Below are 18,528 nucleotides of genomic sequence, written 5' to 3'. Positions count from 1 at the left end.
GATTCAGATTATGGGCTTGAGTGCTGAGTAATGATTAAAAAGGAACTTTTTTTCACTTAAGCTTTACAGGAGAAAGACTATATAGACATGGGAAAACACACAGTTTGAGTTTCACAACTCCAAAATGCTTCTAACAGAACAGTGAAATCTGTTAAACACTGTATGAAAAACTGGCTGGGGTCTCTAATGAAAAGCATGAGCTATAAAGACTAAATGGGCCGTCTATAGAGAATATCTTCATTGAACCTTGCTACTTTCAGAGAATGCTGGAGTGCTCCATATGGGGGCAAGCATTCTCTATAACAGTGGATGTAGGTATTCAGCAAGATCACAGCGAAAAAAGCAAGATAAGAACCAAAATATAAAAGACCATCCCCTCAACCACTGCAGTAAAGGTACAGGAAAAAAAAAAAAAAGCTAGACAGCAGAACTGAAACTACTCTCAGGATACAAATACACAAACGTAATTTTGGATTTAGTATTTAAGATGCTAGAGAGCAACTAGGAACTAGAAACACCCAAGAGAGTTAGCAACAGAATTGCCTAAATCACGTTAAGCATGTCTCCAACAAGGTGAAGGAGTGATGTGTAGAAGCACCAGCAGTATGTTATGTTCACCCCACTCTGCTGGAAAGAAATGACCTTTGAATGCAAAATATACATGAGCAGTAAAGAGGGGGGTAGAGTAAGAGACTTGTTTCAGACAGACATACTAGGAGCTCTCCATTACCCTTGTTAATATATTAAATATTTCAACAACTCTGGAAATCAATCAGCAAAACTTCAGCAGCAATCACTTTCTGAATAGTCCTCTGAATCTTATAGAGAGTATAAAATGATAGAGTATGAAAGACTTCTCAGACGGCTCTACCAATATAAATCCTCTATGGTTTTCCTTGAAATTTTCACATAAGAAAAGGAGCATTAATCTAGAAGCCATATTCTTTTCCTAGCTGCTTCTGTCCTTCATTCGAAAACCTTAAAAGTTCTGCTGTAACTAAAGAGTAAGGACAGGCATATCTGAGACACTTTTAAAACTGCCACTCTGGATACGAACAGTAGAGTGGGTTTAGCCTCTTCGTTCAGCAACAAAGATTCTTGCTTGAGAAGCTGAAAGGGCACAACTATGTACAGATGCACATAATATGTTTGAAAACAGACATGTTGAAGCCATCCTGTTACAGGAAGACCCGAAATAGAAGTCACTGAGGGCAGTGGAAAGTTAGCTCACCAACGTTCTCCCTCAGAATCAAAGCTTCTGACACAACAAAGGTTTCTGGGCAGATGGGGATCCTAGGTGAGGCTGCTCAAGGCACTGCCGCCCTCAGGACTAACATTTAGCTGGTTTCTGCAGCCTCTGAGCAAAAGGAAGGACTGCTTACATCTGAAGGAACAGATAGATGACATGCAAACGATGCAGTATCAACAGTGGTTTACATTCACACATTCTAATGTCCCAATAGGAATATACACAAATTACAGGTATCTGAACGCAGTTTACCCCGTGAGAATATAGACAAAAATACAGATACGAGAGCAGTTTTCCCTACCAATCACGTAAAAATATTCCTGTCGAACAGTGGAGAAATTTTTTCCCCACTTTAACCACACTGGAGTGCTCTTCTGCATTTATTCTTTCAACCCATGTTGGCCTCTCCATACCAGTGCAACCTCCACTCAACTGTATCTTAAAAGGTGGGAAGCGGAGCTGTGCCTCCAGCAATCACCATCCCAAGTGCTATAAAGCTCTTGACAATACAGGCAATACACTTGCATGTGCTTTTTAGATGCTTTGCTACTATCTCTCACGCAGCCTCTAAAAACAAAGACAAGGGAAGGGAGCCTCACCTGCAAGAGAAAGCAGTCCTGGAAGCTACAAGGTACGAGAACAGTGAGGAGGTGTGACATAAGCCAGGAACAGCAACCCTAAGCAGAAGATAACATCTTCTGGACTGATTTCTTCTATCCAAGCAGCGCTGGGCTTGTCTATACTGATACTCTTCTTAAAAATTTCCTGTTTCACTGCTGCCAGTGCCTGCAGGGGCTGCAGTGTGAAGTGCTGCTCCATACCAGTTTCCCGGGCATAGCCATTATGTCTGTACAACAGTTTGAATGGAAGATACTCCGCACATCCCTTTTGCCTGGGATTTCCTTGCTTTATAACAATTGACAAGCATGGTTCGAAGTTTGAAAACATAAATACATGCTTCTCCGCATGTTTGAGGAAAAATCCAGGCCTTAGAGTTTCATGTCATACATTTAATTAGGCCATGAAGAAAAATACTATGGATACAGAAAAAAAAAAAACCAGCCTTCTGCAATTCTCTGATTTTTGCTATGTAAAATGTAAAATTATTAAAATTTCAATTAAAAATCATATTCCTAAAATTTCTTTTTGGTCAAACAGCTTAAAAATGTAAAAGTACACAAAGTTGTTATCAATGTTCAGCCAACAGTTACAACACACTGACCTCTACCTTAACTCAGCATAGCTCTAACTTCAAAGCCTGCTTACAACTATTTAAATACCAACATTATTAAGCATGGCGGGCATGCTGAATACTCAAATGGAGCCAGCATGCTTTATGTGAAACCCAGACTCTGCAGTTCCTCCCCCTTGTTTCCCAGGCTAAGCTTACCTGTTCTCCAGAGCAGGACTTTCCTGTCACACTTCTTCTGACAGAGAGGAGTGGCGTTTCCCTGCTTTCTCATCCTTGGACTCCTGCTTTTTCTTTCCCAATCTCTTCCTCCTTCTACTGACTGCAACGTAGACATAAGCACACAGCCTCTTTGTTTCAAGTCACCAGCTTGCACCTTACTCCTTGCAGCCCTGTGGGCAGATTCTCAATTGCCAATGGGAGAAGGCAGAGGCTGGACTGAAATCCAAGCATGGGTCTCCCATTGGAGGTGAATGGAGACCCCCGCAACCGCGGACTGTGCTGGGGGCGGGCATGAGGGTTCCTGCACCTGCTTATGCCATTTTAAAGAGACTGTAACGAAGATTTCTTGCACATAGGCGGCATATAAGGAGTCTGCAAGCATTACCTACAGAAGGACAATATTCTCCTGTAAAGCAATATGGGGATTTTTGCAATCATTGACAAAATTAGCAAAGAACAGATATACTCTGAGAAGCTCCATATCATAAGATTACAGGCAAGTGGTAGAAAAGCCTGGACTGCTACAGTCCTTCAACTTTCTGTAACTTCTGGCATCTTTTTCACTGCAATTGGTTACTGATCATACATACTGATTGACACTACAGCAAAAACACCACGTTAAGAAAATTATCTGCCATCAGCACTGGTTACAGGGAAATGTCATACCTGAACCAACGGCAAAATGCTTAACTGCTTAACTACTAAACGCTTAGCATACCTGAAAAGACAAAACTTTCAACTCAGTTTCTCAGCCATCACCCAAAGGCTTCCATCAGTAACATCTGGATTCCAACAGTATTCAGTAGCATGTATTGCCGATATCTGCCAGCAAAAGAAATGTTCAGCCGCCTTAAAGGGGTAAAACCGCAACAACTCATTTTACATGCAGCTATGAGGCTGCAAAATCACGAGTGCAGTCCTAGAGGTACAACCTTCACAAGTCCCCAAAAGAATGATTTATTTATTCTTTCCACTCTTCCTCTTTCTGTATCTTCAAGAGTCCTGGAAGCAGTTACAACACCCAGGCTAGTACTAATCACTGTGTTCCATGTATCATTTTCCTCCTGGTCCTTATTGCTGTGGTTCAAACACCTTTAGTTTCTCCTGAAAACCAGAGCCTGGTGAGATACACTGTTCACTGAGACCCTTTATTCCAGACTGCTGGACTCCAAGGCAAAGCATTTAAACATAATTATTCTTAAGATTTATTTCACGTAGCAAATGCATCAAATTCTTGACTCTGATAAAAACAAAGTAACTCCCCCCAACCCAGAAGACATATACTTTCCAGAGTAAAATTTTCAGAATCGTCTTTTACCTAAAAGTCACAGAGCTAAGGCCTCTAAGTAATAAATGGCTTTTAAAAATATTATCCTTGCATATGTTTTTCTGTAAGTGGAAAAGAAAAAGGAGAAATTTGGATATAAAGAATCTGTAACATTTGTGGAAATCTGTGTTCTGTGCTCAGAAGTCAACTGGTACTTGGCACAAATACTGCTTTTTCCACCGCGAGTTCACTTTTTCTGCCTCCAAAGTAACATATTTTAGTCCTACCTACAAAAGGTACATAGAGTAAATCAAAGTTTATGTACCAGCAAAGGACATCTATTTACAGTCACTTTGTCTAATCCCTTCCCAAAGTTACTCCTAGCTGCTGAGTGAGGTCATTCTCCACTAGTTTGCAATAACCTGTTTTACATTCTGGATACTTGCCGTGAAACCTCAGAGGAGCTGGGGGATGGACAGCAAGTAAAAGCTGGATAAAAGAGATGTCTCCAGCACAAATATCTCAGATCAATTACCTATATAGATCCATTGCATCAGAAGTCTCCTGTTTCTGAACCCTTTCTAAAAGCTCCCTTGTGCACGCTTCTATTGTACATTACAGTGGGATAAGTTAAAAATGGGAAGAGAAGGAAGAAGGGAGGGGAACAGAAACAAAGAATCCTAAACACAAGGAGTTTACTAAGAAAACATTCGAAGAGAGAATCACAAACATAGTAACACCTACTCTGACCAGGCTGGAATGACGGATTTCTGGTATTTGATCTAGAAATCATTGACAAGTCTTGGCTACTACAGATGACCTGAATGTGCCAAAGCCCTCTACAGCAAAACTCTCCATAGCATCAGTTGGAAAGCTTAGAGGACTAGCTCATCTTGCAGCTACAACATGTAGCTTTTAAAACTTGGAAAACATATTTTGACAAGGAAGTGTAAGGTATGGAGAGACCCCAGGACCTTGTACATAGGTTCAAGGGTTCTTTCTATTGCTTCACTGTGGAGTATTCTTGAGCACTCTTCTCTCAGTTCAGAGTTGAAATCTGTTTTCTCCTCTTTCAGACATGCTTCTATCCCCTCAACACGCTGTCAGAATTATTACTTTGACATGGAACTTCCAATGTATCACTACAGGGTTAATTTCCTTTTACCTTCTACTACCACACCAAGTGCAGAGTGCTCAGCTTGGCTCAAAGGGCATGAATAATGTACGAGGACTCCACTATGAGGACCATTAATACCTCAGAAAGGCTTCTATGATTCTCCCACCAGTTCTCACTCACCGTATCTTTCATTTCCTTTAAATGTTACAGTGCCAGCGCTAAATCAAACTCGAAGCTCTCTCACATCCAGCACCTCCCCACCGGCAGTGCACCGACAGGCTACAGGGACTTAGGAGGCAAAGGGGGGCCGGGAGGGAACAGCCCCCACAGCCTGCCAGCTCTGCCTACCTTCACTGTGCTCTTACACCTTCCCAGCCAGACACCCCGCTGGCCCCCGCCAGTGCTGCCCAAGCAGGCAGGGGCTGTCACAGCCACGGCCCTACTCCTCTCCTCTGCTCACAATCCAAAATGCAGCCTGCAGGCTTTGGGAAAGAAGCAAGCTATCTCCCTTTGCTGTGAAGTGCTGTAAAGCAAATCCAAGTAGGCAGTTTACAGCCCATTACATTACGGCCACTAACGTCAGCTTGCATTTGGAGCAGACACCCAGCTAGGCCTAGAACTAGCAGCTCTCTGAAGGAAGCAGCCTTTCCTGCACTCCATGCTACACGCACAATGACTGACAGCATTACAAAACCAGGCCCTACACGCTGCCTGCTCCTCATTGCTCCTCAGCTTCTTTCACTTTTGCCTTCAGCAATGAAATATTACATCCTTCGTTTAACTAAATTCCTCTCATCTGTCTTTGCATTACATAAGGACTTAAAAAAAAGGCAAGAAATAGTTTTAATACTTTGAAAAAGTACTCCGCTCTTTGAAGGACAGCTGACATCCAACCGAACTATTCATCTCATAGTACAACAAGAACATTGACCTTACTACGTGACCCATGTCATTAAGTTTGGGAAAAATTGGCAATAAAGTGAGCTGTTGTGACAAGAAAAACCAGCCAGGTGCATGCAACAGAGGGAAATGGTGTGTCTGAACATTATCGGATGAGCCACAAACTTGATACATCACACATCTATGAAATTACGTATACTTCTTAATTGGATCATTCCAAATCAAATCAGGAAAATACAACCAGAATTACAGGAAATACTGGGATCTTGGGCAAATTGCCTTCAGTGTCTGCTCTCAGTTATGCTATCTGTAAAACACAATCGATAAACGTAACCATTAAGCAAATGCAAAATGTGATTAGTCCAATTCTTAAACAGAAAAAATTAGGCAGTGACTTGTTTGGAGTTGTGTGTCAGATATCTGCTTTGTGCTACATTACAACTATAATACAATTTCCAAATGCTGAAGAGGCTGGAAAATGGAAGCTGGAAAAACACATTACAGGCACACAAATTGAACATGGAAAATCCTTAGATTTGAATATGCACACTTATGACTGGTATCAGCTTTCCCTACATATGTAAACTGAAGTAATAAAATATGTAAAAGCAAACGGTGAGGACTTAAGGAAGAATGTCTTCACCCATAGGTATGATCCTAACACTGCATATGAAAAAGTTACCCTCTGCACTTGAATTTTTCATTACTTTGGCAAAACCCATGGCAGAAGTTTTAAGTGACGCTGCAAGTAGGCACCAAGGAGTAAGTTAAGGAAAAGATGGGAAATCACAACTATTTTCTGTGTTGATCAATTTTAAAAGAAAACGGAAGAGGAAAGGCGTGAAGAGCACTAAAGAGTCAAAGACTGGCTAGGAAGAATTACTTAGAAATAGTTCAAAGCTGAGGTTTGAAATGTTTCATTTCTCATTCTATTATCATCTGTTCTGTCTTTTAGAGGGTTAACTCAAACCTTCTTCTGCGAGCTACATAAACTGAGTTCCCTGGAAGGAATCACTAGATGACTATATTGTATTAAACATTAAAAATTGTAATACAAGACATCTGCTGAAGTTATAAAAACGTCCTGTAGCTCCTTAAATGTGTAAATTTGCTTTGGTAATAATATTACCTAATGCATTTTTCCAATATCAAACACGATTGTGTGAAGTGCTTTGAAATGATAGATGCTATATAAGTGCAAAACATTAATGCAACACACCTAACTTAATCTGGACATGCTATAGTAGGATGTCTCCATTATTGAGACATCTGCTAGGAAACTGATTTGGCCAAATCACTGTGAGTGATAATGACTGCTGTTTAATCAAGACAGTATTAACATAAATTTTAACTTCTGTCAAGCAGCTTAATGGTAAATTACTGAATGTTAAACTGTCATGGAATTTTACACTCTGGTCTTTTAATAAACAACTTCTCAATTATACTAAAATGTGCAGTTTCTTCAGTGTGCACTCAGAAGGAGCTACATACAGTCTGAAGAGTTTTGAAGTCAAGCAACACAAGACTTGAAACCTTAAATTAAACTTTCAATTTTAAAAAGGTTCAGCACTGGAATGGTCTTCATTTTTGAACTAAATATGAGAACTAACAAGAACAGTACATCCAGATGCATTTATAACTAGAAATTAATCAATATTTTAATTAATTTCTGCCTTTGCACACATACGACATTTGTGGCTTGGATGCTTAACCTTGAACAGCTTTTTACATTTTACACAGTTAAGAATCAGTAAATTTCTGGCCCTAGTACTGTAAAGATGGCTATAAACATTGTGCCTTTCCAAGACAACCTCAGATTATGTGGTTTTATCCATTACTCACTAATGTTGCTAAGCAATGCATCAACTTACTATTCTGTCTGAGAGAAATAGAAAATTTCCGGCATCCTTACTCAAAACTACTAGGAACTAAAACACTAATGGTGGTGAGCCTCCACACTATGACATCAAGCTGAGGCCTTTACTGTGTAAAAGCCTAACAATGACAGATACTGCCTTAGTTATTCACTCTCAAAGGAAGGGAAATCCCAGAATCCAATATTAATTATATAATTGACTTGCTTGAATTTTAAATGAAACATAATTTTAAATTATTCCACAAGTTACTCAGTTAGTGAGTTTGTTACAAGCAGAATAGCACTTATTACAACACTCCTGAGAACATGCACATCCCTAAGAAAGGGAAGAGAAATAAAGGAGACAAAAAATGTCGCAGACAGCAGCTCAGCACCACAAATCATATGTTCTGCATGAAAGGATGATGGTTCAGTTCTAAGGACAAGCATTCTAAGAAAGGAGCAAACTAAAAAAAAAATGGAAAATAAAGCGACTGTATTTAGGTTTCCATAAAGCACCCATATAAGAGACTACTTTCTTAACTACGGGTGAAAAAAGCCTACCCCAGCAAGATGTTGGTATCAAACCATATGCTGCTTCTGTTCTCACTCACCTTTAAACAATAACAACAAGAGGCAATTAACTGATCTATGGAAATATTTTATAAACTGAAAGCTCCTTAGTCTTCCAGGCAGCAGAAAACGTCGAGACTGGTATGCGTACTTGAGTTTGAAAGGAAGTGCTGTGCTACCCACAGGAAGTATCATGCCTTAACATAGGAAAAAAGAGAGCATAACATTTCTTTCCTATTTCAGAGGAGCAATTAAACACAACACTTCCCCTCCCTACAATGCTAGGATAAACACTAGATCAGGTTTCTTATTGTGACATGAACACACAAGGTGTCTGTGAGCAGAAGAACATACATCTGGTTTTGTACTGTGCATGAACACATGCATGAACTGGACATGGGTCCTACATGACTACAAGAACACGTGCAAAGGGCTAAAATGATCATTGCTAAGGTCACAGTCCCAGGCCTTTCATTCACAGAGCTTAGAAAGAGCCAACATTTTCAACATGTTCACTTTATTAAGGCTGAAACCCATAATTAAGTAGGACTCATTCCTTCCACTGTCACTTCATAATCACACCACTCCACCAACAGTCACTCTCTCCCAATCCCACTCCTCCCACTCTTGATCTGTGCCAGCTGAAATCACGACAGGGGACAAGAAGGCCAAGCTTTTCCACAGGTCTAATTCTCAAAGCAACAGCCACCTTTAGAGGAAAGAGAAAAAAAATACAGAAAGTGTGCTGTTGCTGTGGAAACAAGGCTCAAAAATACTACTAATAGATCAAGCAGCTCTCAGAGGATCAAGCACACTAGCGAACAGTTACTGGAACTTCCTTCAGCACGCAGGAAGGGTTAGAACAGGGAACAGTCAGCCCAGATGTCTCCATCATTTCCCCTCTTTTAGGGGGTCTGCGCCAGCTTTTTGAGTGAGTCCCTCCCTACACTCGGTGAGGAAAGGTATCTTGTTTTTGAAAACATTTACTATCACATGAAGGCCTTAAACTGGAAAGAGGATTGTACAGCTTGCTTAAATTCTTGATAGATGTATTAATACAGAATCTAGGACAGGGTGTTTAAAAGAGGGCTGCTGAAGTTCATGGGCCTGCCCCAAGAGTTTACATGCTGAATTCAGAACCAATGGTAAAAGAGAAAATTAACCTACATCCTAGCAGAGTTCTTCGGTTCCTTATTCCCTAAAAGGTGAGAAAGGAATAAATAGAATGTGATCATGTAACTAAAGACTGCATGATGATTAACACACAAAAATGAATCAAGGCCACATAGACAACATCAACATCAGATTGCTCTAACTTTTGAATGACTTGACTTTAAAACCATTCTTGTGCATAAATCTTGTTTTGTTCCTCTCTCTATTCCCTTTGAGATCCCTTAACTGCATAACTTGTTCACACCCAGAACTACACAGGCTCATACCGGCTCATATAGTTTAATACCAACCAGTGAGATAGAACACCGTAGTTAAACACTGTATTAACGAGAACATCACATACAAAAAAGCCAGCTCCAGGTTTTCAGGACAAAAAGAATTGCTGAGTGTGAACATTATAACTCCTCATACTATCAAAGATCAGGTAAAACCAACAACCAGTAGCTATTTGACGCTCTGAAACGCTGATTTTGCTAAGACATTTTAAATGTCAGACAGCGATGGCAGGGGATTCTAGCAGGTTATAAATTTGTTTAGCTTAGCAATGCTACAGTGCTACCAGGCATTAATTCCCCCAACTCTGAGTCTTCTACCCTTCCTTCTTATCCCCACAAAACATCTCATATTAAAAGAAACTAGACATTGGCAAGCTAGAAGAATGATTTATTTTACAAGGGTGTTGTGAAGCTTAATTCATGTTTGTAAAGCCCTTTGTATTGTGCCTTTCATCTACTGTGGGAACCTCACAGTATTATCAATAAGGTCTTTTCTACAGTAGAAAGGCTTTCCTAAAATAACTATACTAGCAAATCTGCCTAGTGAGATGTGGTTTACACAGGCAAAAAGGTTATTTTGCCAGAACAGCTAATACAAATTCCCTAAAATGCTGCACTGGCAGCAGCACATTTTTGGTAGTATCTAACTAGATAGGATATTTTATGGCAACTAAGTTTAAATTCTGCAGCATCTTAACAAAACACAATTATGCTGGAAACACCTTGAAGAGTAACTCTCATCAACATATTTTGGAGACTGCAGATAAAGGATGTGCATTTACTACTTTCATAATACAAATTCTCTGCATTTGTTTATTAATGTGAATTAGCCAGAAGTAACAGAGCCCTCTGTAAAGAGATCCCCTTAGCAGCAAATGCATTAAGATAAAGCCTTGGTCAGATATATTCTGCCAAACAGAAAAGAATGGAATATTAACGATGCTGGAATGAATGCCTAGAAATGACTTTTATGACTGCAAAGAACACAGATTGTGGTACAAGGAACTAGCACGTGTCAATCATTTTTAAATGTGCTATTATTCTTCTTATTTTCTATTCAAAACTCCAGCTTTCTCACTCAAGTTTAGAGCAACATCAAATAGCCAACTGTTATTTGTCTTGTAACAAAGGTGGAGATATGCCATCACACCAGGTTCCCAAATGACTAGTTGCTGTTTTCTTTCTAGCTGTGTTTAGTCTTATCCTGACCTGTTTACAGGAGCCTGTGGCTACCAGCAGTAGTGCATTTACATTCTGCCTTGCAGTGTTTTCACATCTTGCTAGAAGTCTGTAGCAATTCTTAACACCTAATGGCTTGCTTACACAGGGAAAGGAACCTCACCTGTCTTGTCCCTGGAAGGCAATTCTTCCATAGCTGCATTTATTTTCGATGGATGTCTCTACATACCCATCTGCAGTAGCATAGTTTTCGAAAACCTACATGCACCATGGTGTAACACTATACAGAGCCATACCTCAAATCTGTGGATGGTCACAAATTAGCTAAATATTTTCCCACAAACTGATTCAGGTCAGACATGCTTGGACCTGGAACAGAACTCAAAATTCAAATACAGAAATTGCCACAGTTAAGAAAAGTAAGATTCTTAACAACATGGAAAATCTGTTTTCCATATGAAAGATGTTTTCATTACCAAAATGTAAGCAGGTGTATTCAGTTGCTTTCCATTGAAAGGTAAAGCTAAATCTACTTTAAAGCAAAACTAAACATGAAACTCCATCTTCTCTGCTATTAAGACAAATTAGAAAAACAGTATCTACAGTAAATTAATCAGTAAGGTATTATTTACCGAAATAGCACTGTAGAATCCACAGCCCACGTACCAGATCTACTCGATGTGTTGTTTTGTAACACCTAAGAATTATTTATGTGACCTCTCAAACAATAAGCATAGTAAAAATTATTATTTTCTAACTGTTACACATTTATCCACAACCTTTACTCATTCACTGATGTACCTGTCTATACTACATGCAGAATGGCACTAACCTAAAAAAAAAACTTTTTTCATTTTAAGCCTGGGCCAGAACTGAGAAGGTTCAAATGAGAGCCAAAGTACATGAAATGTTTTGCAGATTTGCTAAGCTGTAGAACGATGCTGTAGTACTAAGGGCTGGGCTTTCCTGCTTTCAGTTAAGAAGCCCTTTATTGCCATGAGAGCATAAAAAAATCATAGAATCATAGAATATCCCGAGTTGGAAGGGACCCATAAGGTTCATCAAGTCCAACTCCTGGCACCGCACAGGTCTGCCCAAAAGTTTAGACCATGTGACTAAGTGCACAGTCCAATCGCTTCTTAAATTCAGACAGGCTTGGTGCAGTGACTACTTCACTGGGGATCCTGTTACAGTGTGCAACCACCCTCTCAGTGAAGAACCTCTTCCTGATGTCCAGCCTAAACTTCCCCTGCCTCAGCTTAACGCTGTTCCCACAGGTCCTATCACTGATGATAACGGAGAATAGGTCACCTGCCTCTCCACTCCCCCTCGCGAGGAAGTTGTAGACCGCGATGAGGTCCCCCCTCAGCCTCCTCTTCTCCAGGCTGAACAGGCCCAGTGACCTCAGCCGCTCCTCATATGTCTTCCCCTCTAGGCCCTTCACCATCTTCGTTGCCCTCCTCTGGACGCTCTCCAGCAGTTTAATGTCCTTTTTGTACTGTGGTGCCCAGAACTGCACACAGTACTCGAGGTGAGGCCGGACCAGCGCAGAGTAGAGCGGGACAATCACCTCCCTCGACCGACTAGCAATGCCGTGCTTGATGCACCCCAGGATACGGTTGGCCCTCCTGGCTGCCAGGGCACACTGCTGGCTCACATTCAACTTGCTGTCAACCACAACCCCCAGATCCCTCTCTGCAGGGCTGCTCTCCAGCGTCTCGTCACCCAGTCTGTACGTATAGCCAGGGTTGCCCCGTCCCAGGTGCAGGACCCGGCACTTGCTTTTGTTAAACTTCATGTGGTTGGTGATCGCCCAGCTCTCCAATCTGTCCAGATCTCTCTGCAAGGCCCTTCCACCCTCATCTGAGTCCACAACTCCTCCAAGTTTGGTGTCGTCGGCAAATTTGCTCAGAACACCTTCTAGTCCTACATCCAAATCATTTATAAAAACATTGAAGAGGACTGGCCCTAAAATGTAGCCTTGAGGGACCCCACTAGTGACCATCCGCCAGCCAGATGTGGCCCCTTTTACCACAACCCTTTGAGCCCTGCCTGTCAGCCAATTGCTCACCCATCGTATGATGTTTTTGTTAAGTTGTATGCTGGACATTTTGTCCAGTAGGATCCTATGGGAAACCGTGTCAAAAGCTTTGCTGAAGTCCAAAAAGATCACGTCAGCTGGTTTCCCTTGATCGACTAGATGGGTGATCTTATCATAAAAGGAAATCAAATTTGTTAGGCAGGACCTACCCCTCATGAATCCATGTTGGCTGGGACCAATGACTGCATTGTCCCCCAGGTGCGCTTCAATAACTTCAAGGATCATCTTCTCCATAATTTTACCAGGCACTGACGTGAGACTGACAGGCCTGTAATTGCTAGGGTCTTCTTTCTTACCCTTCTTGAAAAGTGGCACAACATTTGCCAGCTTCCAGTCTACTGGGACCTCTCCAGATTCCCAAGATCATTGAAAAATAATTGAGAGAGGTCCCGCGATGACGTCAGCCAGCTCTTTGAGCACCCTGGGATGAATCCCATCTGGACGCATGGACTTGTATGGATCCAGGTGGAGCAGCAAATCCCGCACATGTTCAGGGTCGGTTGGGAGTTTGTCATTCCCACCGTCATGGTCCTCCCGCTCAGGGCACCCAGGGTCCCGGAGCCCATCATCAGTATTGAAGACAGAGAAGAAGAAGGCATTAAACATCTCTGCTTTGCCTATGTCATTGTCTGTGAGGAGACCTTCCCCATCAAGTATCGGACTTATGTTTTCTTTGGTTCTCCTTTTTCTGTTCACATATCTAAAAAAACCTTTTTTATTGTCTCCCACAGACATGGCCAGCTTCAACTCTAGTTGGGCTTTGGCCACACGAATTTTCTCCCTACAAACACGAACAGCATCCCTGTATTCCTTCCTCGTCGCCTGACCCTCCTTCCAGCAGCCGTACACTTTCTTTTTTCGCCTAAGCTCCAGTAGAAGATCCCTGGTCAGCCAGGCCGGCCTTCTGCCCTGCCTGCCTGCCTTCCGTTATTTTGGAATTGCCTGATCTTGTGCTTTTAGGAGGCAGTGCTTAAAGATTGACCAGCACTGATGGACACCAATGCCTTCAAAAGCAGTTTCCCAGGGGACCTTGCTGACTAGTTCCCTGAGCAGCCTGAAGTCTGCTTTCCCCATATCCAGTGCTGAAGTTTTGGTGGCAGTTTTCCTTCTGTCACCATAAATTCTAAACTCAACCACTTCATGGTCACTATGACTGAGATGGCCGCCAATTGCCACGTCCCTCACGTCCCTCTCTGTTCTCCAGTAACAGATCTAGGAGGACACCTTTCTTAGTTGGCTCCCTTAGCACCTGCACCAAGAAGTTATCATCTAGGTGCTTTATGAACCTCCTGGACTTGCACGTGTCAGCTGTGTGGTGATCCCAGTTGACGTCTGGCAAGTTGAAATCCCCCATAAGGACAAGGGAGTTGATCTTGATGCATCTCTTAGTTCTGCAAAGAATAATTCATCGGCTTTGTCGTCCTGGCCAGGTGGTCTGTAATAGACTCCCACAACGACATCCCCTTTATTTGTTCGTCCCTTAATCCTTACCCAGAGGCTCTCAACTTTGCCATCCCCAACTTGAAGTTCCACAAAGTCCAGACCATGCTTCATATACATCGCCACCCAGCCACCTCGCCTACCCTGCCTGTCCCTCCTGAAGAGCCTGTAACCATCTATTGCAACACACCAGCCACAGGACTCATCCCACCAGGTTTCACTTATGCCAATGATGTCGTAGCTGTGGGACTGGGCCAAGACTTCTAGCTCATCCATTTTATTCCTCATACTGCGTGCGTTTGTGTAGAAGCACTTCAAATGCACCTCCCTACATGCAGCACCTTGTGGAGCTGACCGAAGGACCTCACTAACACACAGTCCCTCTGATTCTAGCGCACCATCCCTTAGCTCATCACCGGCGTGCCTGGTTTTATCCCCTTCCCCCTTCGACTCTAGTTTAAAGCCCTATCTATCAGCCCTGCCAACTCCTGAGCAAAAAAGCTGGATCGTGTTTCCTTTTCCCACTTGTATACGTTTTGCATGTAAGCAGCTGCTCCTGATCAATTGAGACTTAGATATTAACACTTTATATGACATGAAAAATTATGTCACAGCCCACTTTCAAAACTATAAAGATGTTCCCACTAGCTCAACACCATAGGCCAGACCATACTCCATTTGCTCTACCTACAGCATACCAGCCATGTACCCTTCCATCTTCCATGGCATCCTCCCCTGATACCACCAGAAGGTTTACGTGAAGATCAAGGGCAAAATAAGGTATTAGACATTAACTACACTTCCAGCTGGAGAAGTTCATTCTTGCCTTTGGAATACTCAGCAGAAGAACTTTACCACCTTTAAAAATAAGGCTGTCCTGCCCCACTGCTTCTTCCCCCATTCCAGCCACTTCTCTGTTTTAGCTCCTTCCCTCTCTTACTGCCTCCTTATCCCTGCTTCACTATCATCCTGCTTTGGCTTCTGATCATGCTGACTGATCCTTTTGTTTCTTCCCAGGAACAGAAGCTGACAGGGAACTTGCAAGCTTCAATGTATGTTTCTGTATGCCCTGAGTTCTCACTACACAGAACTGCTCCCTTGCTAGCATGTCATGGCACTAAACTTTAGCTAAAACATTGCAGAAAAAGGCTAAGAGCAAGTATGTGGAGGCGTAGGCCTCAGGCTGACCGTGGCGGAAGATCACCTACTGAGAAACGTCCCTCCACCACTGACAAAGATATCCCACATTCGTCATTCTCAAGTTCAAGTACACTTCAAGGCTAACTTTGTTTCTTCCATTTGCGTTTGTTAGAAAAGGCATACACTCTCAGGCTGAGGTTTTGTTTTTGTATTTTGTGGTTTTTTTTTGTTGTTGTTGTGGTTGTTCTTAAGTTTTAAAACTGATCCTAAGTTTCTGTAGGGGTAGAAAGGAAATTTCCTGGGTCGAAAGGACAGTTATTTGGCATTAACAGCTGTACTGTTCTACACTGAAGCATGAAGCTGCACCATAAAAGAAATGCAGTTACAAGATGAGGAGCCCGCTTCTACTCACAGAGACAACTGAAGCAGCCCTGAATGGCAGGGGAAGGCTGAGGCTGCACGTTCTCAGCAAGACCTCACAAATAAGCTCAAGGTGTTGCTTTTAACCTTTGATATCCTTCATGATTTAGGTCCTGAACCACTAAGATCAGGAGAGTCTAAGATAGGTTAAAGATTTAGCTACTGAAGAGCATTTACATTTCAATGATGAACTTCCTACTTCTAAAAGAATGGAGATGCACTGACTTTCAGAGCCTGCTAGGACTTATATACTCAACCTTTATGGGGATGATGGGAGGAAGGATCAATACTGAGGAACAGAAGATTTAGCTGTTAGACAGACAGTTTTATAGCTCCCAAATCATCTATATAGATGAAGTATACACCTATAGCTAACTGCACCTAGGGACATTTATGGTAAAGAAACAACACAATTTAGAAGAAAAAATACACAGAATAGAAGATGCACTAATTTTGCACAGAGCACTGCAGTACAACCAAAAATCCAGAATTTCTCACATGGCTAAAAAAAAAAAAAAAGCCCACCACAGATACGTACACTATTTCTTTGAATGTAAAATGCAGGCTTCAAATGCACCTACTTTGCAAACTCACATCTTCACATGTTTATGAAGGCAGCGTATCAGTCTCTGCTTACATACAAGGTATCTAAGACAAATCATCAGTCCTAATTGAGGAAAATTATACATACAATATTTTGAAAACTACTTGCTTTTTGGCCTCTCAAAAACAGCACTGGAATTCCAAATAGCCTTCACCTGTTAAACACCAGCACACTTGCATGCAGTTTTGTAATTTCTTTCACAAAGGAAAAGAGCAGTCACTTCATGGCTGAAAACTGGTCAGAAAAAATATCACCTTACGACTGACCATGCAAAACACTTTAAATGCAGGTGCATCCGTTGACAAAATATTAGCACTCCTAACACTGCATATCCTCAAACTTTTTATTCAAAAACAATTCTTTCATAAGGTTTCCTTGAAAAAGTTGCAAAACAACCAGAACAAAACTGTATGATGTGTGTCACATTGCTCCTGTCTTTCCAGGATATGTGTGAGAGCCAATATCTCATGCAAGAGTACAGAAGGGTAGCTCCAAACCAGTAAACAAACCCACTGTCTGAAAATCTGTAATGTAATCTTATAATAGCTGATCCTGAATTAATTTTAGAGTCCTAAAATTTGAAGAGGTGAAGGAAAAAAGTCAGTGCTGGGTAAGTTTCACAATCATCTGAATGCCTCTATTGTTTCTTCGCCATGCTAAACTTTGCTTGGTCGTTGTTTTCATCTTTCCTTTTAAAATAGCCTCCTGCAGCTCTAAGCTAAATATCTTCCTGGAGCTTCTATGTGACAGCTGCAGTATCTTAGCCATCTGTTTAATTTATATTTGCTAATGCAGCTCCTGCTGTTTTCAACTGACAGCTTTTTTCTCTCTTATTACCCCCGCACGGGAAATCATTGCACTTGCCAAAGTTTCTCTGTAGTCTCAGATGTCAAATCAAGTCTGGTGACAAAAGGTGATGAATGAGGCCCCTGTGCACCTCTCTTTTGTTTTATTACAACTTTGAAAATTTAAAATGGGGTTTTATGTTAATTCCTTAAAGAAAAAATAAAATGAAAAAAAAAAAAGAAAAGAAAGGAAGCGGTACAGAAACAAAGAGGAAGACAGTAAAGGAAAATCATACCCCCTTCCTCTCAATATGACAATTCTGTTGGAAGGTTGAGGCTGGAGGATCTCCAAGATACTCTGAGAAGCAGAATATCCGTTCCTTATCCGTTCACTAAAGCCACGCATGATTCAATTTCTTCAGTGATCTATGCCCACCTACCAAGCTAAGGGTTTGGCCACTGACCACTGACCTTCCCTCAGTTGCAACCAACATGCCTCCTACTTTTTCTGGAGCACTCTGCAGTTCAGACGTTTTCACAAATCAAGGGGAAGCGGTGGAGCACCAAAGCCCACATCGCAATGCCATTAGTTAGTGCCATCCTCTAAAGCCTCCTGAAGGAAGGTGCTGGGGCTGCACACTGTGCTACTAAGAGACACTGGATAAAGACACAAACCTGGTTCCTGAAACAGTAGCCAGACAGCCTTATATGGCAAGCACTGATGTTACTATCCCTGTAACTCTCCTAGAGCATGGTAACAAGATTAAAGAGTGTAGCCCTGCTGAAAAGTGACATCAGGTTTAACATAAAACTTTGAAATTTAACATAGATAACCCTGTGCTGCTTAAAACCCTATTAGCTGAATCACAGCGAACTCTGCAGTCCCTGTCCCAGGTTATGCAACACCACGCAAAGTGGTGACTAGCCCCAACCCAGAAACATTAAACACAAAGAGCTGCACATATCAAGAAAAATATCAACAACTAAAAATCACCTCAAGGATAATACAGGCCTGAAAACCTGAAGAGTCACTATTCAT

The 18,528-nt window shown here is 41.7% G+C and overlaps 1 protein-coding gene across 5 annotated transcripts in view; it reads right to left on the bottom strand.

Moving 5' to 3' along the window:
* NDST2 (N-deacetylase and N-sulfotransferase 2) overlaps positions 1–18,528 on the bottom strand; it is a 135,244-nt gene that overhangs the window by 65,935 nt on the left and 50,781 nt on the right. For 2 of the 5 annotated variants that reach the window (XM_035545245.2, XM_050712103.1), the window contains exons 4-5: positions 3,379–3,482; positions 2,640–2,760 (exon numbers count right to left, since the gene is read on the bottom strand). The exons of 2 other annotated variants lie outside the window; for them this stretch is intronic. The gene's annotated coding sequence lies outside the window, so the exon portion shown is untranslated. The remainder of the gene's footprint in view (positions 1–2,639; positions 2,761–3,378; positions 3,483–18,528) is intronic. One more of the 5 variants, XM_050712105.1, reaches the window with a different exon arrangement.

This window comes from Cygnus atratus, chromosome 7, assembly GCF_013377495.2.
Source record: "Cygnus atratus isolate AKBS03 ecotype Queensland, Australia chromosome 7, CAtr_DNAZoo_HiC_assembly, whole genome shotgun sequence".
Taxonomy (NCBI): domain Eukaryota; kingdom Metazoa; phylum Chordata; class Aves; order Anseriformes; family Anatidae; genus Cygnus; species Cygnus atratus.
The sequence above is the reverse complement of the archived record's forward strand: the minus strand, read 5'-3'. Positions and strand labels throughout refer to the sequence as shown.